Source organism: Pseudopodoces humilis, chromosome 30, assembly GCF_049639895.1.
Source record: "Pseudopodoces humilis isolate 2021_Gansu_Grassland_sample_001 chromosome 30, ASM4963989v1, whole genome shotgun sequence".
Classification (NCBI taxonomy): Eukaryota; Metazoa; Chordata; class Aves; order Passeriformes; family Paridae; genus Pseudopodoces; species Pseudopodoces humilis.
Genome location: NC_142229.1, coordinates 438,354 through 464,001, shown reverse-complemented (window position 1 = coordinate 464,001; position 25,648 = coordinate 438,354). Strand labels below are relative to the sequence as shown.

General features: G+C 42.8%; 1 protein-coding gene across 2 annotated transcripts in view; it reads left to right on the top strand.

Annotated features, from left to right (window-relative positions):
• The window catches only part of EBF2 (EBF transcription factor 2), a 127,160-nt gene that overhangs the window by 47,228 nt on the left and 54,284 nt on the right, over window positions 1-25,648 (top strand). The gene's annotated exons all lie outside the window — the stretch shown is intronic.

Here is a 25,648-nt window from a genome sequence, read left to right as displayed (position 1 = left end):
CTGGCTGTGCATGTACCACATTTGCTCTGCAAAGGGAAATCCCACCAGCTCCCACCCCAGTTCCTGATGGGTGGAGTTGCCTGACTGGGGGACAGATTTCAAGCAGATTGGATTTTTTTATTACCTTTCCAGAGGACCACAGTGTGCTAAACCCTATTTTATTTCTATTTTATGATGAAAATGCATTGTGGCATTACAATACTATGATGGTTTGTTTTGGAAGGGGAATTGTTGGCTCTAATGTCCTTGGGGCAGATCCTGGTTTAGGTACTGGGTCATCCCATTCTACCTCTGATTCCTGATGAGGCTCTTCACCAACATTTGTCCTCCGTGCTGTCACCTATACAAGGCCATAATTCCTGCTGGCACTACTTGGATGCATTCCTTCTGCCATAATTTCCTTAAAACCTGTGATAGAAGGTGTTGTGTGCTGAGCTTGGCTTGGGGAGAGAATCAGGATCTGGTTTTCTTTGTTTTCTGCTCTTGGTGGCTTTGGCTTCCACCAACCTAAGCCAAAGATGACAAAAATGTGGGAAGAGGTTGGACCTGGAGTTGCTCCTTGCTGAGGTCTGGGCAGCTCCTCTGACCTCCTGCAGCTCTGGAACAAACATATGCTGGGTGGTGCCTACAGACAGGACGTTTATTAATTTAATTTTTTATTGATTTCTTGGTAAAGGTGCTCATTCAGCTCTTTAAGTGTGCAACACCTGTTACATCTTACTGCGGCTTGAACTGGAAATGCTTCTAGAAGATTAAAAAGAAATAAAAAATTAAAAATCAGGTGTTATTTTTGAGCTTTGTGCTGTCAAATAATATGGAGTTTGAAGTAATAATTAAAAACCAAGTGTTAGTTTTTGGGCTTTGTGCTGTGTAATAATATGGGGTTTGCTTTTTTACCTGGAACAAAACCTGCACAGAAGTTGCTGTGGTTTGGAGATGAGTGACCTGGACATCCTGAGCAGCTTCTGGAGAGGCTCCTCAGTGCTGCCCTATTTATTTTTGCACTTGAAGAGGCTTTGGAAAGTTCGTGGTGCTCAGGGAGGGGGTGGCAGGACCTGGTGGAGGATCATTCGAGGTGTCAGAGGTCGGCAGTGCCAGAATTGACACACTTGACCCATTTCCCTGTCCCAGGAGGGAGGGAATTCCCTAGGGGCCAGCACAGGGGGTTTGGAGCTGCATCCGCAGCCCTGCCCTCCCCCGAGGTGTATAATTTGCTATTTACAGCCCTTCTCTCCAACAAGGTCTATGACACCTCGGGGACCCATTGGGGAAAGAATGCTGATTCCCTTTATGAATTTTTGATGGGGGAGGAGGAGCAAGGGAGGCCACATGGGGAACTTGTGAAATGTTAATATTTTTTTCTTTTTTAGCAGTGCTGTGAACATCCCCTCTGATTATGTTTGCGAGGATAAACTTCCCTGAATGTCCCTTCTCTTCAATTCCCCTTTTCCTGCCTCCAAAGCAAGAAACAATAGCCAGGAACTCTCATTTCCATTCCACAACTTCAGTAATGACAGAATTTTCAGCTGCTGTCCTCCTCCAAAAAACCGAGATGCTCAGCAAACAGGATATTTCCCTTGAATATGCTCTAAATGAGCCTCCTTTGTTCAGCTTTATTTTGGTGGTCCATGGGGGTGGCACTCCTGGGACTGGGAGTGTCTGAGTGTGTTTCAGTGCCGAGGAGGAAATGAAGGGTTTGCTTTTATTAGAGCGTATGAATACATATTACTCAGCTGCAATTTTTCTTCTTCCCATCATCAACACAAACAAATGTTCGCCCCTGCCTTCTTTTTGCAGGTGAAATGTTCCCCCAGTGTGACCTGAACCACAGCTTTAATCACAGAGAGGGTCTTGAGGGGTTTTTTTTGTGAGGTGTTTTTTTGGCGCGTTTCCTTTTTTCTTATTTGTAATTCACACAAAGCTTTGCAGAGGTAAATCTGATTCTGTGCCTTTCCCTGCTGGCTTTGGTTTTGTATTTAATTATAAATTTGGCTTAGAGTGATGCAAGGTCCGCATAACAAAAGGAACTGGTGATGCTTAAGTTTTGTAAGGGACCGTCAGACAAGGGTTAAAGAGGACAAATGTGTCTCCTGCAGTCCCATCACCTGGGCTGGCTCCACGCTCAGCCTGGGCGCAGTTTGGGCTCTGTAAGTTGTGTTTCCCCCTCTCCCTTCCTGTTCTGAGGGCAGGGTGTCAGGCAGGGAGGTTTGGGTGATGCTTTTTTGGGTGCAGCAGGTTGGCAGGTAGAACTGGTCTCTTATCAGTACAGCTCACCTGGGGAATTCCTGCCTGTGTGCTTCCGCTGGAGCCTGAACACTTTGGGTTACTCAGAATGGTTCATGCTAGAATTCAAATGTTACATCAAATAAAAAGGGAAAATAAACCCTCTCCTCCCCATTTGGAGCTGGCTGCTCATTCTGGTTTAATTTGTGTTCTGCTTTCACTCACAGTCTGTGTCTTCCAACCTTGAATTAGGGTTCTGTGTGTGCTTGAGAGCCCTATTTCTGTCCCCAGAACTTTTATTCACTTTCTTCTTCCTTCAATGAGAATCAGAGCTGTCCTTCACTAGCTGTGAAGCCTCTGAGATGATGTAAAATGATGTTACAGAGCTCTCTGTCAAAAGCTTTGCATGGTGTGGTGAGTTGAGCCTCCTTCCCAGTGCAAGGTGATGCAAATGCTGCTCTGAACAGTCATGAAACTCCAAATTCCAGCAGGATGTTGAGATTTTGAAATTATTATTGAGATTTTGATATTTTTACTTTAGCTGGGGCAGGTAATAAATGTGTCATCTGCCATGTTTTGCTTTTCCTGTTGATTGATTCCCAAATCAATGTGAAAGCAGAGGCAATTCCCACTGTGGCCTCCATGCTGGAGGCACTGAAAACATGTTTTTAGCTCTGCTCTGGGGAGCAGTCCTGGGGAATCAGCCAGGGCCTGGACTTTGGGGGTCTTGATCTGTTAGCTCAGGAAAGTGGGAATCAGAGCTGTTGCATCCTGCCCTGCTCCCAGGGGTGGAGATGGTCTGGGAGTGGGATGGAGGAGAGGGCATCAGGGAATCAGGAATCAGGAGGTCTGCTCTGTTTGTGACTTCAGAGGAGTAAAAAAAACCAAAAACCAAAAACCAAACCAAAACAAAAAAACACCAAACCGCCCCCCCCGCAAAACCAACAAAATTACCAAACAAACAAAAAACCCAAACCAAAACAAACAAAAAATAAACAAAAAAAGGAAAGAAAAAAATAAGAGAGGAAAAAAAAGAGGTCTGGATCTTTGCCTTGAATTTCCCCATCTGTTCAATAAAGATTAAGATACTTTCTCTGCCTCCCATCAGGGTGTAAAATTTAATGGATTAGATTGGCTGCTTTTTGATGGCACCTGTTAGGTGCTGTATTTTCAAGCCTGGAGAATGCTGTGTTTCCTTCTGTGAAATCTTTATCCTTGCTGCTTTTTGCAAAGTCAGGAAAACTTTATTTTTGTGCTCCTTTTCTCTTCTCAGTCTGGTCCTCCACAATTTGACTTTGTTTCAATGTTTTCCTCCTCTAAGCCAATCCTCAGATATTTTTCCTTTGGCGTTTCTCATGCTCCCTGTTTCCCTTCACAGCCAATGCTTTGCAGCAGCCTTGCAAGGTAAATTTGACTTTTGTTCTTATAATGATGTCAGATTATTTTCCAAGAAGCTTTAATGCTCCATTATCTTCAAGAATCAGAGGCTCAAGGCAAATCTTAATTTCATCATTTCTTTTTGCTGCACCAGGACCCATTTCTTACCTCTTCCCTGCTACTGTCCATTCCAGACCTCTTCATGAGGGCTTTTTTCTCCCTGTTCCCAACTTGTTAAAAACCTTTGGGAATGCAGAAAAGACCTCCAAGACCCTTTTATAAAATAACTTTAACTTTTGTGCTGATCCACTTTACCATCTTGGTTGATTTTGCCTTCCTCCTTTCTTCTGGAGTGTGTTGGAATTTGTGGAGGAAACCCAATGGACTGGCAGTGTTTGTGCAGGACATTGCCAAACTCGCTGAAACTTCTGCCAGCTCTTTGCAAATATTTGTTGTCTCACGTGGAAGTCTTGTTGGGAACAGCTCTATGGATGTGGAAAGCTTTTAGCATCAGGAGGGACAGGGACAACTCTCCTACGTCGTTAAAGCAGCAGAATATAAAAAGCCTTCACACAAACGTGTTAAAAGGAGCCTCCAATATAATTAGATTGAAGGAGGCTGTTAAAAACATTCGTTCCCATCATGATGAAAGTGGGCTAATGCAAACATTGGTACAACCCCCACTGTCACACAAGCAGAGAGTGCTGCAAACCCCTGCAGGAACCTCCCCGTCCCCTCAAAGGTGCAGCAGCCAGCCAGCATTTCACAGGAGTCTCGCTCACCACAATAAAAGCAAATTAGCCAGGCGAATACCACAGGCATCTGGCAGTAGAATCCCTGATCTCACTTGGAGCATCTTGGTTCCCAACAGCCATCTTGACATGTGGCTGCACCGTAAATTGCTTGGGGAAAAAGCCAGGCATTTAGCAGTCGTAAAAGGAAAAGCTTCCTGCTGCTGCTGGGAAGGGTTTGCTGCTCCCCACGCCCCATTTCTGCGCTCCTACAGCAGCTCTGCCTCTTGCTGAGCTGCAGGTGAACCTGTCTCAGCCTTGCTAGCCCGTCTGTCTGTCTGTCAGTGCTCCTTTTGAGGAGTACAACCCTTCACTCTGGCTCCCACGACGTGACCAGGCTTCAGTGGCACCCACGATGTCACCAGCCCTTGACAAGGTGCTTTGCTGCTGGGTGGGGTTTGTGGTGTTTTGTCTGCTCCTTCTGAAGACACAAGGGTGGTTTTCCTGGAGTCACCAGCAGGTCAATGGGCACGAAAGGAGAGGGACAGATTCACTCCCAGTTCCTCTCTCCCGGCTTTTTCTGGGGGCTTCCTCCTTAACCCATCAGTCATGGAGACAAAGTGCCACAAGTGTTGGGACCTTGGCAACTCCAAAATGGATTTGGCATTCAGTTTCCAAAGCAAGAACTTAAACTTCCCATTCCTATCCCAGGACTTCATAATCTTAGCAAAACTGGTAGCAAAGTACTCACCCAATTAGGGAGCAAGAAAATTCTTTGGGTTTGATCCTGCAGGGCCAGCTCCTGTTTGGTTTGGTGGCACCGAGTTAAAACCAGACACCTGCCCTGCTTCCCCAGCCCCTCACAAGGGGTTTGTGTCCCTCCTACACCCTCCTCCTGTTCTTGAGGAATTATAAATTATTATATCTGTGGATGTTAATGGGCTCCTTATTGCTAAAGTTGCTGGTGGGTGACAGGAAAGCCCTGCCTGTGTTGTTCCACCAGTCCCCGTGTGCTGCATTAATTGATTGCAGAGAAACATCGTATTCCAGCGGTTATCAGAGGTCAATATTTTTCTAATGGGACCCTTAATTCTGTCTGGTGTGGAAGAGGAAAAGAGGGATGAAGTTAAAACTTAATGCTTAAAAGTGGCCTGCTTTTGATTGTGAATTTTGCCACGAGCTTCCTCAGTGACTTGGGGTTACTCAGGTCCACAAAACCTCGGTTTTCCTGTCCAGGAAATGGTTTTTGTAGCATTTTCTTACAACTCCTCTATGTCTGAGATTCTGGGGTTCAGTACTCACAGTGTTCCATGTATGAGGAAGATCCTAAACGGACTGAGAGTTAGTGATTTAGTGTGAATATTTCCCACAGTTTTCTTTGAAGATGATTCAGTGGCTGGAACACTGCTCCTGCTCTGCTGGGCAATTATTTTGGGGGAGCTGTTTAGGAACTCATCTCTTTCCATTGCAACTTCTCATGAGTAAACAGAGAGTATTGACTGCTGCTGGTGGTTATCAGTGAGTTACTGCTCTGGGTTGTTTTGTTCAGCTCCAGCTTTGGAAATGCCTCTTTTCTCTATTCCCTAATTGGATATCAGTCAGAAAATAACCCAGCCTTGGGAACATGAGATTTTAATGTGCACTGAAAAAGTACCTTGAGACTGAAGCCTGTCACTGGAACTCATCTGGAATTGCTTACCATGGAGTAAATTTACTAGAAGCCGTGCTTAATACTGGAGTTTAAAAGGTGGCACCTAACGAAATCCTCTTAATGTCTCAACAAGCTGATGTTGACAAGTCCTTTGCATTAAGGACTTATGGCAAAGTCCAAATCCTTCCTCAGTATGTTAGACAAATAATTATAGAGAATTTTTATCTGGATTCTTTGCTCTGAGGTATCCATTCATAAAATATTTACAGTAACTGCAGAGAAAGCAACAATCAGTTTGAGGGTTTTTTTTTTCTTCCTTTCTTTTTCTTCTCTCTTCTCAGAACTGTAGGAGTGAAACCTAGGCTTTAAATTTTTAGCAGAGATATTTCCTAGGAGAGATAGATTTTTTTTTTTTCCCCTGTAAACTTTAATAAATGCAAGAAAATACGGTGAATCGTACCCAAGTAATCAATGTGCTCAGAGGGTATTTTTTGCAGCTCATTCCCACTTTGTGTCATTTTCCAGTCTCATGCCCAGAATGTTATGAGAGCTCCTAAAGATGTCAAGTGACCGCTCAGCACCTACCGGGGCCCACAAACCTTTGTGGAAGTCAGCAAGTTCAGCACTTGGCTGGCTGGGCTTTAAGAGCAGCCTGTGATGGGAGATTGCCAAATTGGCCAAATTATCCTGATTTTGAGTCCGAAGTGGGGAAATAACATGGAAAAAGTGCCTGCGGTTTGGAGGAGCTCTGTTCAATAATGGTTTAACCATTTTAACCACATCCTATTTAAAAAAAAATATTAATTTTTTTATGAAGGGCATGATGCAATGTTTCATGTCCTGAACATCTCCATCAGAATCAGTAATGACTCATAATTTGTATTATTTATAAATGTGTGCATGGCTGGCTATTTTTAAATTGGATATTGGTTTAAACGTTATTTAGGAATCTTGTAAAGATTTAAACCAGTAGCATCAATTCATTTTCTGACTTTAAATTTTTACTTTTCATTGGTAGCTGCATAAACTCTGACAAACATTCCTGAGAAACCATTGCTATTTAAATAGAATTCCATGGCTTGTTGGTGTTTCTCAAATACACATTAATTTTGTATGGTGCCTAATTCTCTGTTTTGAAACATAACATTGATGTAAAGGAGGTGAATGCTTGGGGTGCTTTTTAATTATTTTGGATATTATTTTGGGACACATATTTTGAAAACTCCTATTTAGATAAATATAAAAGCACACATTGGATGCCTCTTCTCAGTTATTTTGCATTGGAAGTTTAAAGTACAGACAGATGGAATATTTAAAACACATGATTTAATTAGGGAACATACTGAATGAACACACAACGGCATGTGTTAGAGAATGGAAACACTGAATCTGATCTGGATTCTTAGTTGATATATGCGAACAATTCCTTGGGAAAAAAAAGGAGAAAAATTCTCTCTTCTACCTATTTGCTTAAATATTTTTTTTTTCCCCAGCAAATTATTTTGCTGCCTAATTTAGCAAGCAAATGGAGTTAGTTTATAGCCAGGAATGAGGGAGTCCACGTGAATAATGACAATAATAATAATGATGATAATAATAACAATAATGATGATGGTGATGATGATGATGTTTGGCTTGGTGGTTTGGATTTTTCACAGAACCAGAGGTTAATTTAGCTACTACTGGATTTTCCAAACATAAGTGTCTTTGTTCCAGGTGTTTTCAGAACAGCCCAGAGAAAAGGCCCTTCCTGTCCCAGGCCTCTTCCAAGAGTTCCTAATTTTACATGATATAAACCCATAAAAGAGGTAGAAATTCTCCCCTTGCTCAGCTCCCAGAGGCGCTGCCTTGGCCTGGAGTTACTTTGAGCAGGATGTAAACTTCCATTTGTATTTTTCGGGGAGTGGATGTTGGGTTACGACTTAAAAGAATGGAAGCACTGAGGGAAGGGGCCATCCCCAATTAATCTTGTGCCTCTGGGTTTCCCACTGCTCGTGGCTGTGGCCGTTCCTCTCCCCCAGAGGCCGCCCGGTAACGAGGGGGGAGGCACAGCCAGGAGCTCGATTGTTCTGGATGAACTCTCAGCCATCCACCGGGAATTCTGGTACCTTGACCTCCCTGACCCTCAAAGTGCTGAGTGTGGAAAATGGGAAGTCTCCACGGACCTCAATATGCACAAGATGTCAGAAAAAATTGCAGTTCTTGGAAAACTGTAGCTTTTTCTTTTTTTTTGTTTAAGGTTGCATCATTGTGCTAACATTACAAGTTTGCCTCCTTTTTGTTTGGTTTTGTCCCTAAACGCGTGGTTCTGGTTTTTTTATTCTTTTTTGTTTTGTAGCCTTTCAGTAACATTCACGTTTTCATTGCATTTTTTTGGGGGGTGTTTGCAGCTGTCCCAAGAGAAGAAAAAAAAATGTGAGAGAGGATTTTTAAACACATTTACAGCGCAAAATTATGTTGTGCTCCTTCTCCTGCCTCCACCACGGGGCTGGGATCTCTTTTAATAATCTCTTCCCCACATTTAGCCAAAAATCTCTGCTGAACTTGAGTAAACTTCCTACAGCTCCTTTTGGGCTCATTAAGGGCTGAGCTATATTTCAATTTTGATATTTGGGTGTTTCCTTGGCAACAGATTTATTATTTTTTTTTCATTTGGACACAGGGCAGGTTATGGATCCTTCACTTTGCTGCTCTGAATTCCCAGGGATTGTTTGGGATGGGGGAGCCCGGGCTGGGGCTGGACAATAACAGAGCTGATTGCAGAGGGGCTGCTCGGCACCAAGATTGCAATTTCTGGGTTCATAAGCGCTTCCAGATCGTTTCTGCCAGAGATGTTGCACGGTGAGCAGACAACTTGCAGAAAGTTCAGTCAACAGTTTAAGATTTCAGTTCCTGAGCCAAGGTTTAATGTTTTTTTTCCCCTCCCCGTCCTCTTTAGAGGATTTGATTTACAGTTTCTATAGCGCACCTCTTCGGGGCTTGGGTTTGTGTTTTTGTTGGTTTTTTTTTACCTAATCATATTTTGTTTTTAATGAACACACCTGCTCTCCCTCTCAGTTCACTGCAAGTGTATTCTCCCCTTTTCCCAACGTGATGCATAAAGCTGAGCATGGATTTAAGGGTTGAGAATAAAAGTTCAGCTTAGGCTGGCTTGAATAAATTAACTTTTCACCGTCTATGCTCTGGTTTCTGTATCTTGGAGGAAAACCCCCAGATGTTTAAGAGGAACTGAGACTGGATTTTGAAGGAGTTTCAGTGATTTGCTGTTGCAAGTGAGCCCCTTATCTCAGCACAGATGCTGAGGCAGCAGCACAGGCCAGGCATTGTTCTGGATTTGCTAAATTATTATCAACGTTCCCTGGTTCTTGATGGGATTTCATTTCTGGGCCTTGGAGCATCTTAACAGAGAAGGTGCTCTGGCTTTTTAATTTGGATGCCCTTGACATGGATGATGGAGTTTGGTTTTTGAAGATGCTGTTCTTGATGAGGTGCAATCGTTTAGACATACCAAAAAATTTCCTAATTAACAGAAGAAATCAGCAGACATAACTAATATAGTTAAAAATATATGTACTGTGTATGCAAAATTCTGATCTTTTACTCTTGAAACAGGAATAAATCTTACTGTGTCTGGTCTGCTACTTGAAAATAAAAATACAGAAGGGTGCTGAACAGTAACAACATTTTAAGGGATACAAGGAAAGCAAAAGGGCTTCTTCCTTTACCATGGTCACTTTAGACCTTTGTGAAAGTTTGAATCAAAACTCTGTTTTTCAACCACTTCAGTATTGTCAAAGCAATGAGACTTTAACAAAGAAAAGTCCAGTTTAGTGTTCTCCACTAGGAAAATAAAAAAATACATTCAGTACTTTATCAAATGAGCCTAAAAAAAAAATAAAAAAAATTGAATTCTTAATTCCTGCAGACTAAATCCTTATTTACCTGAGAGACCAAACATCTCCAGAGGTGGTTTTCTGGTCTTCAAGGTAAATAATGAACCCTTTACAGAAGTGCTTACTTAACATCCTTAGCCGAGGTCTCTCCAAGCTCCCCTGCGTAAATTATGTGTTATATGAGGCTGGTAAGAATTGAACACACAAACCAACATTTAAATAACATAGGGAAGGTTATGAGACCGTCCCTGCACTCCCATCTGTGCACAGGTGGGCCTGAGCCTGAAGATTAAAAGTTCTGGCAGGAATTATTTACAGCTCAGATCATTTTGTCTTTGCCTTTTCTTTTCCATACGAGACAGAATTTGTTGCTATCAGCCTTAACTTTCAATTTCCTGGGCTTTGTCAGCTTAAGCCAGACACTTAACCTCATTCAAAAACTTTTTTATTTATTTAACTTTTTTTCAGATTATATGAAAATTTGAAAAAAAAAAAAAGACTTGGCTCGAACAATATTGAAGAGCAAAGTTATTTTTCACTTTCTTGAAACAAAGGGAAGGTAAAAAATGCTGATTTTTTTTTTTTTTTTTTTTTTTTTTTTGTTTTACCGCTACTTCCCCAGAGAAAAAGGGGAGGTTGAGGCAGGAAAATGGCCTGGCTGTGTTTGACTTTGCAAACACAATTCCAAAATCCAGATGTAAAATTAAAGTCAGTGAGTCAGAAAACCGTAAATATTGCAGCAGACTTCAGAAGCACCAAGGGTGTTTATCTAGGGCTCAGAGGCTGCAGCAAAGACAAGATGCAGGTTTTGGTTTTGGTTCAGGGATCTCTAGCAAGTGTTCCTGCCCTGGGATGCTCCTGAGGGTTTTATCTCAGGAGCCCTTTGACTGGGGGTGTGAGGTTTCCAACTCTCAGCTCTTGCTGCATTCCAAACACCTCAAGAGAATGCAGTCAGTATTTCCATGGACTCATGGAAAAATTTGGGTTGGGAAAGAGCTTAGAGTCCACCTCTTTCCACCCCTTGCCATGGGCAGGGACACCTTCCACTTCCAAACCATTATGGGTACAAAGTGTTTCAGGAGGTTTCCTATCAGCTTCCCATAAACCTCAGTAAATCTGTAGAAATGGCAAATTAAATCAGTTGTGGGCACGGAGCAGTTTTTCCACTGCTGGGATGTGCTCGTGCTGGTGAGGGAGAATGTCTGTGGTGAAAAAAAAATCCTGATTACACATGGATTATAATTGCCAGGAGTTCTTCGAATAAAGAATGGGAAGAGCAGCCATGGAGACAACAGAATATTGGAGACAACTCTGGCTTCAGAGGCACCTTGTAGGTTATTTTTGTGGGTCTGAAAACCTGAGGTATCTAAGGATGTGTGTTGAGTCCAGAAAGATTTTTTTTTATAAAAATACCTAAATAAGCTGGGTTAGAAAAGCCATGCCTCAGTTCCCCACTCGTGGATCCTACCACCTTGGAATGCAGAAATACAGATATTCCTGCAGATACTGAGAAGAAATACAAACATTCCTGCAGATTCTGAGGAGAAACAGACAAGTGATGATTGGTTTTTAGCAGATTAAAGGTATTTTTTCCACTGCAGTGCTTGCAGCGCTCCATTCTAGCTGGAAGGGTTGTGGTGGTGGGGACAGGGATTCCTCTGGATTCAGAGGTTCACAGGGTGCCGTCTGATAAGGGATTTTCCAAGCCACAAACTCAGGGCCAAAAGAATTCCCCCAAACCTTTCCTGAGGATGGAAGCGCTCCAAAAGCGTTCCCAGCCCCTGCATTCCATGGAGGTGTGAAAGTATGGGAGAAGTGACCCACGAAAGGCTCTGTTTGTTGTGGGCTCTTTTACTGGGGCAAGGAAAGCAACTCTGCCAGTTTGCAAGCCTGAGGAGAGCTTAATTAAACTAATTTTCTGGTACTTAAAATATCCATGCACCTGCTTCTGTGGGGCTCCGAGAGGCTCCTGCTCCCAGATGGGGCAGATGGGCAAAACTGGGAGGAGAAAGTCAGATTAGGTTTTATTCATCCAGGCTCCTGAGTCTTCAGATGCTGTGTTTGGATTTAAATATACAGAAATAAAAGTGAAATTTAAGTGATTTTCATGGGGAAAATTCCCAAATAAGAGCAAATTCTGTAAATGTTCAAAAAACCTTATTTCTTAGCCAATAACAGCTCAGATTTTTCAAAATGCTTGGTTTATTGTTTAGTTATTCACAACTTTTTGAAAGAGTTGTTAGACAATTATTTTTTCTGTGTCTTTTTTAAATTTAATTTAATTTTTTTATTATGGGATCTTTACATAGAAAATCGAGGTTGGAGAAGAAGACAGCAAAAGGAGTAAAAATTTAATAAAACTCCTTCTTTCTCCCTCTTGCCCAATCATAGGAAAAATATGGGAGAGAGGACACCCTCGACAAGTGTTGTTAATTTAAATTTAAAAAAAAATAGTATTTCGCCAGCTCTGATTTCAGAAGAAATTATTCATTGTAGAGCCCAATCTTGTGATGGAATTTCAGCGTCATGACGCAATATGCTAAGCATATAATACAAATATTATTTATTAATATTCTTCATTATATAAATATTATTTATAAATATTATAAATAAGCATTGTTTAACATTTATTTCTTATAATGGGCCTCGTAATAATCCGGGGAGTGCGTGGCACAGGTGATTGAAGCCACCTGGTGCGATGCTGAGGAACTGCACCGGTGTGGGGCTGATCCTCAGCATCCCGGTGACCCAGAGGATGCTGGAATTCTGCTGGAGAGCTCCAGGGAAGGGCTGTCCTCTCTCTGCTCTTCCCACTCCCAGCTTGGGGGGAGGAGGATGAGGAGGAGGAGGAAGCTCTGGGTTAATTCCCCCCAGGAAGGGAAGGATTTCCCAGGACAGGGATTTCCCGGAGGAGCTGCGTGTGAGGAGATGCTGCTTTGTGATCCTTGGGAAGCGCTCCAGCCCCTCTGGAACAACCCCCGAGGATTTACAGGCTTGGCCAGCAGCCAAAGCAGTGCCAAGGGCTAGCTGCCCTGGCTTTGATGGAGCCCCGTTATCTGCAGCGTTACCACGCCCTGCAATAAGCTGTTAATTACTCTAAAAGCTCATTAACATGAGTGGTTCCATGTAAAACCGGTGGGACACCCCAAACGCTGCACAAAATCTTTGCAAGACAGTGCCCTGATATCCAATGGTCTCACTGGTTCCTGTCCTGGCTCCTTAAAGCAAATGGGGATGTGTGAAAATTTGGGTTGGTTTCTTTCTCTTTTTTCAAAGTTCCTTTCCTATGGTGCTGTGGCCTCTTTGTCTTCTCATCGGTTCAGTCTCCGCAGCAGATTCCCAGGCTCCTCTTTTCCCTTCTGTTCTCAGCAGTGATTTAATAAATGCATTTCAAAATCACTTTTTCCTTTCTCCTCCACCCAGCTGCCAACTCCCACCCCCAGAATGTGCGTCTGAATGTGAACCGAATTCACATCCGCAGGCACTGATAGCTCTGATTTCACCACAGCTTAAGATGATCTGGACTTTTTTTATTTTAAACGAGTTCCTTTTTTATTCCTTCTTTTTTCTCCTTCTCCCACTGCCTGTGTATTTTGGATCTGGGGTAAAAGTCTATCTCGCAGTTAGAACATGAATTAAACATTAGGCTGTAGAGAAAGGGAAAATCAGGGTGACCAGGTCACAGTTACCACCAGATACTGTGCTGATTCTTTTGCCAAAACTTGCTGGCATCGAGTAGAATTCCCTGAATTCCCTGACCAAATTTGCTTGGTGGTACAGTAAATATTTTAGTTCTTGTTGCTTAATATTTAGCAGCAGGATGCTTGGATGTAGTGGGACTGCCTGATGAGTGTGTGCAGCTCTGCTTTCCAGTGCTTGGATATTTATGGGAATTTTCTGCTTCTGAGACCTCAAATTCAATTTCCATTGGCACTGATCTGTGGCAATTCCCATGGATTTTGGTGGCACTTACGGCACAGAATCTCTGGATGTTTCAGTGGAGCACAGGAGGACAGGGATCTCTGCTTTCCTTCCACTGTCCCAGGTTTCTCCAACCTGGATTTGGACATTTCCAGGGCCAGCCACAGCTTCTCTGGGAATTCCATCCCAGCCCCTCACAGGGAGGAATTCCTTCCCAATATCTAATCATGCTGCACCACAGAGCTGCAATCCTCAAATTTTCCTCTCCCTGGACTTCTTTAGCTGGAGTTATCTTATCTCTACCTTAAACTTCCTTTTGCTTCTTGTATGCGATAAATTTAGATTCAATTAACGCGTAACAAGGAATTAAATAGCAAAGTTCTTGTCTTCTCTTCATTCATCCCCGTGGCTGTAATGAGTGCAATAAAAATTCATGCAAAGGAAGGAGTGGTTTGCTCTGAATAAACTCGGGACAGAACACAGCCCCAAGATTCCTGCACTTCGTGTGCTTTTAAAACCTGCATTTCTAAGCTGGTCCTGCTGCCCCATTGGTAAAAAGCAAAAAGCATTAAAGACCTGAATATAAGTGAAGTAATGCAAGACAAGATCTGTCAGCACAGGCTTTAATGTTGCTTAACAAAATATGTTACAGTAAATCTTTATAGACTGTATAAGTACGTCGAGTTCCAACAAAGTAAACCAAAGTAAACATTTCTCTTATGGGAAATTAAATTCCATGTGGTTAGTGCAGAGCCATGATTAATTCAGAGGCAATGAGAATACAGTAAAGTTATTGACTGTGTCTGAGAAACAATTTCATGTCAGGGAGAAAAAGGGAGGAAAAAAAGAAAAAGTTGAAGTACCAGATAGTAGGAGGGGAAAAATAGAAGTGGAGTTTCTGATCTTTAATTATAAATGAAAGCATTGATGCTGTAGGTATTAAAGGGGCATCAATTATTGATAATGAGCTCGCTGCAGTATTAGGGAGGAATTCTTTGCACTGGAGATGCCACTTGGAGGGGATGTGTGTGTGAGCACAGGGGTGTGAATTCCCTCCCTGCCTGAGGAGCAGCGAGGCTGCGAGGGCTCTTGGACAGCAGCCTCAGCCCCAGTGCACGGCTACACCATGTTCGTTTTAACTTTAAATGATTTTTAATATTCCACATATGGTTTCATGGTTTTAAGCCTCCTCACTGGGAATGAACAAGGCTGTGGTATTATGATGAATAGTGGATCAAGTCCAGGAACACCCACTTGCTTCCCCACATATCAAACATGTGGCGCTCCCATTAAATATGGGAATCTCCCTGGGGATTAGGGTTGTCCTATCTAATCCAGTCCTATTTTGTTCCCCCGACCCAAATTGAGTAGGATGCATTGTTCCCATACATTCTTCTTTTAATTAAATGCAGTAGATATGTCATGTCAATGAAATATTCCAGGTCTGTTTTTACATCTGTAGCCATTTTCTCCTCCTGTACTTCCATTTGCCTTCTTGGAAAGAAACTCTTCATTAAATACTGCCTTGGATTAGCTGATTGGCTGTGTGTGTGTGCTGCCAGAACAGTTCAAATAAAAATCTTAATGTTGTTTTTTTTGGTTGTTTTTTTTGGGAGGGTGGGGTTGGTTTTTTTGGGGTTTTTTTGCCTATGTAAAACTAGACCATGGTGTGACAGAGACACTGCTCCTCTGAGTAGATGGAGAAAAGTCAGCCTCCAAATTACCTGTGTTTGTTTTGCCAAGTGCATGGGGTTTGCAGCAATAGCACCGAGCCTTTTCCACCCTGCTCCTGCTCTAATCCCTGCAGGAATTAGCACAGCGAACACCAAGCTGGGCTTGTTTTGTAGATTTGCTGGAATATTTTGGAATAACTGATCCAGTGGACACAAAGATGCACCGTTATTTAAAATAAAACCCCTCTCTGAGTGTATGCCATGCAGATTATCCAGGTTTGGAAATGGATCTCCTTTTAAGAACCCAGTGTTAAATTATTATTTTTAAAATGCTGGATTACAGCTATGAATTCTCTGGAGGCTAAACTGGAGCCTTATTATAAGGGGAACTACAAGTAAACATTATTAATTATAAAAAAAAATTGCTTAAATTAGGTTTTTTTCACACCTGCTTCTTTCTTAATTAGCTCGTAGTCCACATATTTCAGTCAGTTGAACTCTTTAGTATTTATTCAAGCATACTTGACATTAACATACTGTTTGATGTTTGATATCCTGAGTTTTTAATTTACCACATGACAACAAATGGTATTTATGAAATATCAGTGAGCTGGAAAAATATCCTGTGTTGCAGTTGTGTTCTGGAGTGAGCTGAAAGCTGCTTCCTCTCAGAGGTTTAAAAAGGGCTTAAATGCACAGGGGGAATTGGTGCCTCGTGCTGATACCCCTGCTTTTTATCCTTAGCAAGATTTCCAGGCTGCAGGGGGTGCAGAGCTACCAAGAGGGAAGCAGACCTGATTTGGGAGCGGGAGAAGAACCACCAAAATATTTTCAAAATGATGTCGTAACTCAGAGGTTTCTTACAAAATGGGAATTTGTTCTGACACACAAGTCACCAGCAAAATATGTGTCTGGGTTTATTCATGTTGTTACATTTATTTGGGTTGCTTCTTCCCCACCTTCTGATGATTTACAGTGATATTTACAGTTATTTGCAGCAAAGTTTACCGATTTGTGTCCCAGCAGTGCTGGGAGCTGGCCTGGCTCTGTTGGGTGCTGTTCACCACAACCCCTGCCAGAGAGAGAACTCGCTTTAGAACCAGATTGTACAAACACAGAGCCCAGAAACCACAGCAGCCTGTGCAACAACTTCCTGAGGATTTCACAGCGGGGCAGCGGCAGCACCAGGATTAGAGCATATTCCCCAAATCCCCGTCTGCTACGACAGCATTGCACTGTGGTTTGTTCATTTATTCCCTTTTTTAAGCGGGCAAGCTGAGGTGTGGAGTGCCCAGCTGGGTTTTTTGGTGCTGGGGACAAGCCCCAGTCCCTGTGCTAGTGTTTGGCTGCAGCGTTGGCTCAGCCCCTGTGTCTGTGAGTGAATAATCTCACATTTGTCATCCCCGAGCTCGTGGCCAACGGTGATGGTGCTGGGCCCTGGCCAGCCTTAAATGCACAAAAATGATCTCCAAAATCTCGATACCTGCTGTGCTGGGTTTGTGTGTCATCTCTGCCAGGTTACAGGGGTGAGGCTCTCGGTGAAGGCTGGGGGAGATGTGAGTAATTTGTGAAATCTGCTGCAGATTCTCTTGTGCAAGTCTTGTCCTCCAAAGGCTCTTTCCTCTCTGACAGCAAAGTTTTCTCATTTTGCTGAACGGCTCTTGCATTAAGCAAAATTCGGTGTTTTTAACAGAGCTGTGCTGTTAATCAACTTCTTGGTTTATTCACTAAAATATTTCAGAGATCCCAAACAAAAAGTTTTGGAATACTAAAAATAGGAAATGTCAAGCCAATTTAAAATTAGAATTTTATATGATTTTGAATCTAAGGACTGAATTATGTCTTAAAAATAAAACTCCTTATTTTAAAAGGTGATAATAAAATATTTTTGCACGCTTAATGCCTTTGCTTCCTGTGAAAAGCGTAACAAATTGTAAATCTCCTTTTGCTTTTTGTATTGCACGCTGAAATGTGAGGTGTGATTCTGTATTTGTAAAAATGCTGTTAATCACCATGAAGACATTTTTAGTTTTTTTTTTCCTAAGCCATGTGGTAAAAAGATTAAAAGCACAACATTTTTGAGGATAAACATGTATCACTTCTGTGATCTTTACTTCTGGGTCAGCAGGAACAACCAGAATTCCAGCAGGAATATCCTTCTAACGAGGAAAAACTGGTACAACACCCTCTCTTCAGCTTAATACTAGATTCTTGTAATAAAAGCTTGCTGGTTGTTTTAGCAGACGCATTTACACGTGATCTTGATCACCAGTAAATCACTTTATCTCTAGTCACGTGGTGGTGGGAGCACCTGTGTTATCACTGCTTGGCTGCTGCTCCAGTTCCATGGCAGGGGCTGGCTCTTCCTTTTGCCATTTAAATGCTGGTAATGGACAAAAGGAGGCAATAAAAGATTATTTGTGCTTGCACCTCATGTCTCAGTGTCCCACACCAGGAGATGCTGCTGGGGTGGGGCTGGGCCAGGCTCAGGCTGTGCTGTGAGACAAATGAGGCACGCAAAGAAGTATCAAACAGGGAGGTTGGAGAAAACCCCTCATGTTAGGGGAGTGTTGTGAACTGAGGACGACGTCTTCATAAGAATAAACGGGAGAGAGATGCATGGAAGGGACAGGAAAAACGGAGTGGAGAGGAAGGTCAGGTTTAACTCTCCCACTTGTCAGCAGGTCACGATGCCAGGAGAGGGGACAAAGCTTTATTTTGAGTCACTGGAGCTCATTCATACACAACTGCACTGTCCTTGCTGGGATCCTCACTCTGTGGCTTCATTAACGGGGATAAGGGTGCACTTAGCTGGAGCTGGGATTTCTGAAAAGAAAGCTGATGTCAGTGGAAGCCTTCACTGACCTCGGCTGGCTTGGTCTGGAGTGTGGGGCTGGAAGACCTGTCCGAGTGCCTTTGACACACCAGTGTGGGTGAAAAACTCTGGGTTTAGGGGTTTGGGAATAGAATAATTGCTCTGATGAGTTCCCAGCCCAAATAGAGAGAAGAACAAGTATTGACCTCGAGGAGGAGGTGGCAGCACTGCAGGAGAGATGAACAGGAGAGCTCAAACCAGTCCTGGAGTGCTGTTGTGGTTCATGAAACCTACACTGCACTTCATACCCTGTTTGACTGTCTGGTTCAGAAACACACAGAGAAAACAGTTTTTCCAAGGCTTACCCTTCTCCCTGGCCTGCCAGGCTGTGTCACTCCCTGTCTGGAAGCTGAAACCTCGCTTTAATCTCCTACAGCTTGTCTCTGGCAGGTGGACTTGGCCACACGACTGTTGTCTTTGGGCAAAGCTCGTGGCAGAGCTGTGTGAGGCAGTGTCAGCCCCCAGCACTGCTGGAAAACCTGGGAAAGGCCCAGAACTATGAAAAAAACCACGCTGCTTTTAAAATTTACTATCATTTCTTTGAATAGAGCAAATAAATAAATAAAAAGGACAGTAAGGACGTTTGCAACTCATTTGTGCCACAAAAGCTTCCAAAGAGGAAAAAGTGCCTTTGAAAGGCTGAGCTTCAACACCAGGGCTGCTCCAGCCAGGGACAGGGAATTGTTGGAGCACAATGCACACTCTGGACCTGAAATTTTTATCTGTGTCTGGGTGTGCTTTGATCCTAAGTGTTGCTTGAGTTCTCTCTCTCTCACAGGGAGGTCAGTGAGAAGTTTAAGGGAGAGAGTGGGATTCTGCCAGCTGCAAAAACCAGCAGCTCCCAAGAAAGCAAAACACATGGAGGTCTCTCTCAGAATTAAGGCTTCTCCTGTCTGAAAAGAAGAAATCTTTGAATAATGGTGGTTCACTGTCCAAAGTTCAGGTCTACAGTGGTTAGGTTAAAGGGAAAGGCCCAAATCTAAGAAGGGATGAAGGTTTTGAAAACTGCAGGTTGAAATTCTGAATTACACCAGTAATTCTGCCATTACTCCTTGGGTGCAGGAGTTATTTTGGAGAGGGGGGGCTGCAAATAGTGATGCCAGGAATATTTATGTAAGTTTAAAAGGCCTGAATAAAATTACTTGTGGAGTGGTCAACTCCCACAAAAGCAGAAAAGACTGAGGGAGAGGTGGAGAGGTTTGTGAGGATGTTTTGAAGTGAGAGTTCAAGAAAATGCATTGGGATAGCTGGAATGAGCTGACCTGGAGGAAGGAGGTGCTGAGGAGAGGCTGATCTAGAAGAAGACTCGATGATTAAGGAATAAAGGCACCAGACTCAGCAGTCGTGAAGTGAAGATCCAGCCTTTCCCATTTGCAGCTTGAGGGAAACATTTCCCCTGTAACCCTGGTTTAACGCTGTTTTTACCTCAGTTTCTGGTCCTTTCCCTGGTCCTCTGTGATCTGTTGGTGCCTGACTCCTGCTCAGGGTGAGTGGCAGTTCTGGGACTCTGCTTCCCATTTATTAACAGCACTTCCCTTACGTGTGAAAAGGGGAGAGACCTTTTGCAACCCCCCAAGAACAGTTCTATGTAATTTAGAATCTGGAAAGTTCTTTTGCTCTGGACAGTTTTAGTGAGAACTTCAGTTCTGCTGCAGTTCAGCTTTTGGGCTCCACCTGCATGAAACACATCCTTAAATGAGCCACTGAGAGGATGATTTTTCTTTAAAGACCACAATCCTAATGCCAGATTATTCCACACATCCACAGCCAGACCTGTGTAAACAAGACACCACAGACTATCTGCTTGATTTTTTATATTTTTTTTAATTATTTTTTTTTTATTTTCAACCATTAAAAAAAAATGTATAAAGAGGCTACTTCAGATTCTGCAGAAGTAATAATAAAACCAGACCTAATGGGTCACCATATGTGGAGAGGAGTTCTCTTGGGTCTTAGGATATACACTTAGAGAGTGAAGTAAAGAAAAGGAAAAAAGCAGTAATATTGGCAACTGTTGTTAGGTAGTATAAACAATAGCCAGCCATTGGCTTGGAGCAGAGGATCAAGTTCCAATAGCACTCAATAGGGAGCCTTCCTTAAAAAATTAGAAGAAGCTGGGTTGGAGCTGGTCCATGCTGGGAATGGCAGAAGAAGCAAAAACAAGAGTAAATGAATGGAAATTAAGCAGCAGGAAATGGGGATTTGGCACAAGGTTGGAATTTGAAACTGCAGAGAGGTGTCAGTGATAAAGGTTGGATAGAGTTTCTGGCCAAAAACAGAAAGAAAGAATGCAGATGTGTTCATTGAATAAAGTACAGATGTAGAAACAGGGAGAGGGGGGCTGATGGGGACAGAGAAATAAAGAAAAGAAAAAAAAAAAGAAAAAAAACCTGAGGGGAAATAATGCTGAAAGTAGGTACATTCATGTTTAATGTTTTTTTGGAACAATTTTTCTCTGGGAGTCCGTAGAGAACGACAGGTCTGGGCTTAGCTTGATCATTGCATTCTGCAGGGAGCAGATTTTCACATTTAACTTATTCTTGGCCCTTGTGTGTTTTGGCCCCACATTCCTTTGGATTGTGCACTGTTCCATATCGAGGTGTGAGGTGGGACTGGGGATCTGTTCATTTATCATCTGACAGGATCTCTTCAAGAAGAGGAGCTGATGTCATTGCTGGGACTACACAGTTTAATGTTCTGGACCTCTCATAAAGAGCCTGGCATGTAAAGTCTTCTGTGCAGGTTTTTATTGGCATTATCATTTTCTCAATTGTTTTTGTTCCTTCCTACCTCTCTACAGTGGAGTATTTATGCCTAACTCCAGGCATATGGCAGCAAAATCAAAATTTATCATGTATTATTTAAATAAGCCCACATTGTGGCAAATGACAGTGGGTATGTTCTTACTAATTACAAAGTTAGCTGATTTGCTTAAACTGTTGTATGAGGCCATTTCCCCCTTCAGTTGAGCAGGCTAATGACAGTTTTGTTTCCCTTTCTGCACTTCATCTGACGAGTGATGCTGTCGTGTTCTTTCCCCAAAGTCCTTTTATGGCCCCCAGGGCAGTTGCTTCTATTTTGCGTGTGGAGATCTGGCTCCAGTGGTGAGGGGAAGTCCTATCACTCCTGCTGAACACCCAGCAAACCCAAAGTTGGGAGCTTTGGAGGCGCTCAGCCATTTGTCTCCCACTGATCTGAGCCCATAAAATAAGAAATATGGTCTTAGCAACTTGCCAAATAATCCCATAGCCTGGAGCAGAGCTCAGGGTAGGATCTGGACTTTCTAATCTTAGGCTGGGCTTCAGCTATTGAACCAATTCCTTCAATGCTGTGCTCACAGAGCCCAGGGAATAACCAGTCCAGGGATCAGGCAGCATCCTGGAGATCCTACAAATATAATTGCATTTAATTGATGCCTTGTGCCTTGAACTCACAAGTTTTAATCTGCAAAAACATAATATCTGTTACAAATGTCGTGGTGGGTTTCTGAAGGGCCTGATCCTCTGCTGACCCATGTCCTGTGTGTCACTTGCCAAGCAGCAAAGTTGGTATTTTGTGTCTGCTCCACGGTTAATGTGAATAAATGACCTGCAGGGCTGCATGAGGCCAGAGCTCCCTGCAAACTGCAGCCAAAATGAATGGCAGCCTTTGAGTAATGCTGCACCAAATCATTCTGTGGCTTATGGATTCATGATGTTAGACCCTCATCTTGTCATTCAGTCAGGCCCTGCTGACTTTTTAAAGAGCCTGTCCAGAAAAATTGTTTCCCTACCCAAGGTGGTTGCAAAAAAACCCCACTGATGTTTTAGGCCTTTCCACATGTAAAGGTGGGTAATGCCCCAAAAAAATCTGGTTATTTGACTTTTAAATTCAGTGTAAAGTTCACAAAGAGGACTTAGTGTATTATTGTGGCTCAACACAGGTGAGGGGAAAAAGATGTAGGGGAAGTTGAGTAAAAAACAAGACATGGAGAGATTGAAAGGAAAACAAAACACAGGGAGTTTAAACAACTGCTTTGACAAATATGACAGGGAGTTTAATGGAAAAACAGGAATTTAATAAGAGAATTACTTATATGGATTTAAATCTGTTCCCTCCCCCTAGCCCTTCTACCAGGAAAGATGTAATTCATCTCAGTTATATTGATTAATAAAAGGAAAGCTGTGAAGAGACATTCAAGCTCCTATTTCAGGGCTAATTCCAACTTCTTCAAGGCTTTATGATGAACCTTCTCACTGTCTGTCTTCTGAAATGGTGTCTGGCTCAGGTCAGGGGCCAAGTCTGAGGTTAAAGGGCCCAGATTTACCTTAAAAGAACATGGAACAAGTAGGATTTGATGTGATGTGCCAATCCTTGTGTTTCCTGGTTTTCTGTGTTTTTATAACCACTGGACAATCTTCTGATCAAACCCCTTGGCATCTTGCTGGTGCTCACTGAAACCGGCCCAACCTGCCTGGACATTTAGGGACTGACCATTGAGAATCTGTGGCTGGGTTATCCTCATGAAAACTGTGGCAGCTGCTGTCAGCCTCAAAGGCTTTGATCAAGGAAGTGAGGCCAAAATATGGATAATTGAATTGTCTCTGAGCTCTGTCCAAGACCTTTATGCTTTGTGAGACCAGTTTCTACAAAATACTCCAATAGATATTGTTGTCTGAGACTTTGTGAGAGCTTAGATCCCATGATCATGGAAATTAATGAGCCTGGTTTTACAGGAAGGAAGACCTTCAGCAATCTAAACCAACAATAATAAATAAAAACTTCCATATTACTTAAAAGATATTAACTTTATCTATTAATAAACTCATTTTAGGTTGTTTGCTATTTTACTTCTAATTTTTGCAGTTTAGGACTTGGCCATCTGAGTCTGGATTTTATTTTTCATTAAGACAGAAAATAAATTATATTTTTGGCATCTAAGCATCATTTGATATTTAGCTCAAATATAAAATGTCTCCACTCCAAAAAGTCTTTATTGTCTTTTGAGCTCTAGAAGGAATTTGTAGCTTTTTCACAGCTGTTGTTTTGCTCTTAAATATGAGTAGTGGTTGCACAACATTTCCTTTATGTTTCAGGGTATCATTGTTAAAAAATAAACCTGCAAAATGAAATGTGTTTTTAACGGACAGAAAATTTAAAGGAGTGTTATCTCATTTTTTTTTAAGCAGCATTTGGCCACCTTCTTTATTCCATTTCTCCATTTCTGCTTCAAATCTCATCCCCTCTCCCCCCACCCTTCCTTTTATGGAATCTTCTAAGTGGAGATGCTACTTACATGCCTAAACAGCTGTAAAACTACCAGTGCAAAGCCCCTGGAAATGCTGAACAGATGTGCAGGGGTGGGATTCACATCTGGGCAGCACTGTCACCACATGGGAGCCTGGACCCTGCACCTTCTTCCCTCACTGGGAGAGCAGAGGGGAAAAAGGGCTCTGCCCCAAGGTTTGGCTCCTCTGTCTGGATCTTTTCACTGGGTAGACTGGGAAGGGAATGTGTCCTCATGGAACCCTGGAATGGTTGGGGTGGGATTAAACCCCATCCAGTGCCACCCCTGCCATGCCAGGGACACCTCCCACTGTCCCAAGGTGCTCCAAGCCCTGTCCAGCCCAGCCTGGGACACTTCAGGATTCTATGATAGGGTTTGATCCTAGTCCTGGGTTCAAATTTGGACCAGATGAAAGTAACACAGGAGAAATCCTGTAGGATTATGAATGACAAAACCCTGTATGAACACAAGGCCAGAAGGTATAAAATTAATGCTTAAACCCCCTCAAACCCTGAGGCTGAGGTCGGTGAAATGACCAGGAAGTACAGAAACATCATTGAAAAAAAAGGCAAGAAAAAACTCAACAAAGCAAGACACAAAAAGGTGAGAAACGAGAGGTGCAGAGGGTTGATGTTTGTGGTGGTATATCAAATGCTTTGAGAAAGTGCATCTGAAGACATTTCTGCTGCTAAGAACATATAACCACACTAATAATAACCTCTAGATTATAGTATTTGGCACATGTCACCCCAAAATTGTTTCCAGGAGTCATAGGCCGCTTGAAGCGCAGCCAGCCCGATGGTGGGTGACAGCAACCAGGCAGACAAAAATATGCCCTCATGTGAGGGCAGAAATAATTCCTCAGGAGAGCACCAAAGCCTTCCCAGAAGCACCAAAAACTGACCCCATGAACACCAACGTTAATCCTGGGCAGAGAGGACGCTGCCTTTCCATCTCTTTCCATCCACATGGAACGTGGTGGGATTGCTGGGGGTGTCCTGTGCAGGACTTGGATGATCCTTCCTACTCAGGATATTTGATGATTCCATGATTCCACCCAGCCTTTCCACCCCTGTGTGCTGTGTCCACACCCTGCCTGGGGCACAACAGAGCAGGTCAAAGGAAGATGGAGAGTGAAGAGAAGCAACAATTTATTGGAAAATCAAATGGAAAGGAAATCTTTGATGATAGAATAGGCTTGGAAAAATCCACCTTCTGATTCATGCTGGCAGGGAACTGCTGTGGGATGGGGCTGCTCTTGGACATGGCTGGTGCTGACATCTCTTCTGGGAATCCCCTCCTCAGTGCCCACAGCTCTCTTGTGCCTCTCTGTGCCCGCTGTGGTGAGGTTGGGTCATGTTCCCTATCTGAAAGCCCTGCTCCAGTGAATTCTTGACTCATTCCCTTTCCACAGATTGTATCCCACACCAAAAATGAGTCAGACACCTCTTCCTAATCATCCACTTTACAATAAAAATCCCCTTTGCTGCCAAGCAGTGGTTTGTCAAGAATCAGCCTGTTGATTTAGCTGAAAATGCTGGGTGGGATCTATACCAGTGACTGAAAGGTTTTATCACCCACTGGAATCAGAAATCCACAGCTCACATCTTGCTCTGTGATATGCAGCTCTGACTGTGACAAAATTGATCTCAGCTTTAAAAACTCCAGACCTTTGCAATGAGCTTAAAGTGATCTGATGGAGTTTGGTTTGATTGAGTCTGATTTGACTGAGTCTGATTTGAGGTTTTCAGTCTGAGCTGTCTTTGTGAGTGATGGGATTCCCATTTAAGCCTGAATCATTCACTGGCTTGGTGGGTACCCAGTTTCTGGGGACATCCAACTTTCCTGATTTAAATCTGTCTGAGAAATTGTTGCCCACATGGTGGGACTCACCTCTCATTAAGGTTCTGGGCAGTTTTATTTTATTAACAATGGAGGGAGGTCAAAATTCCCAACCTCTGCTTTAAGGTACATGTAAAATTCTTTAAATCCTATGTTTTGTGTAAGATGGGAGACTGACAGGGTGATGACTGGAGAA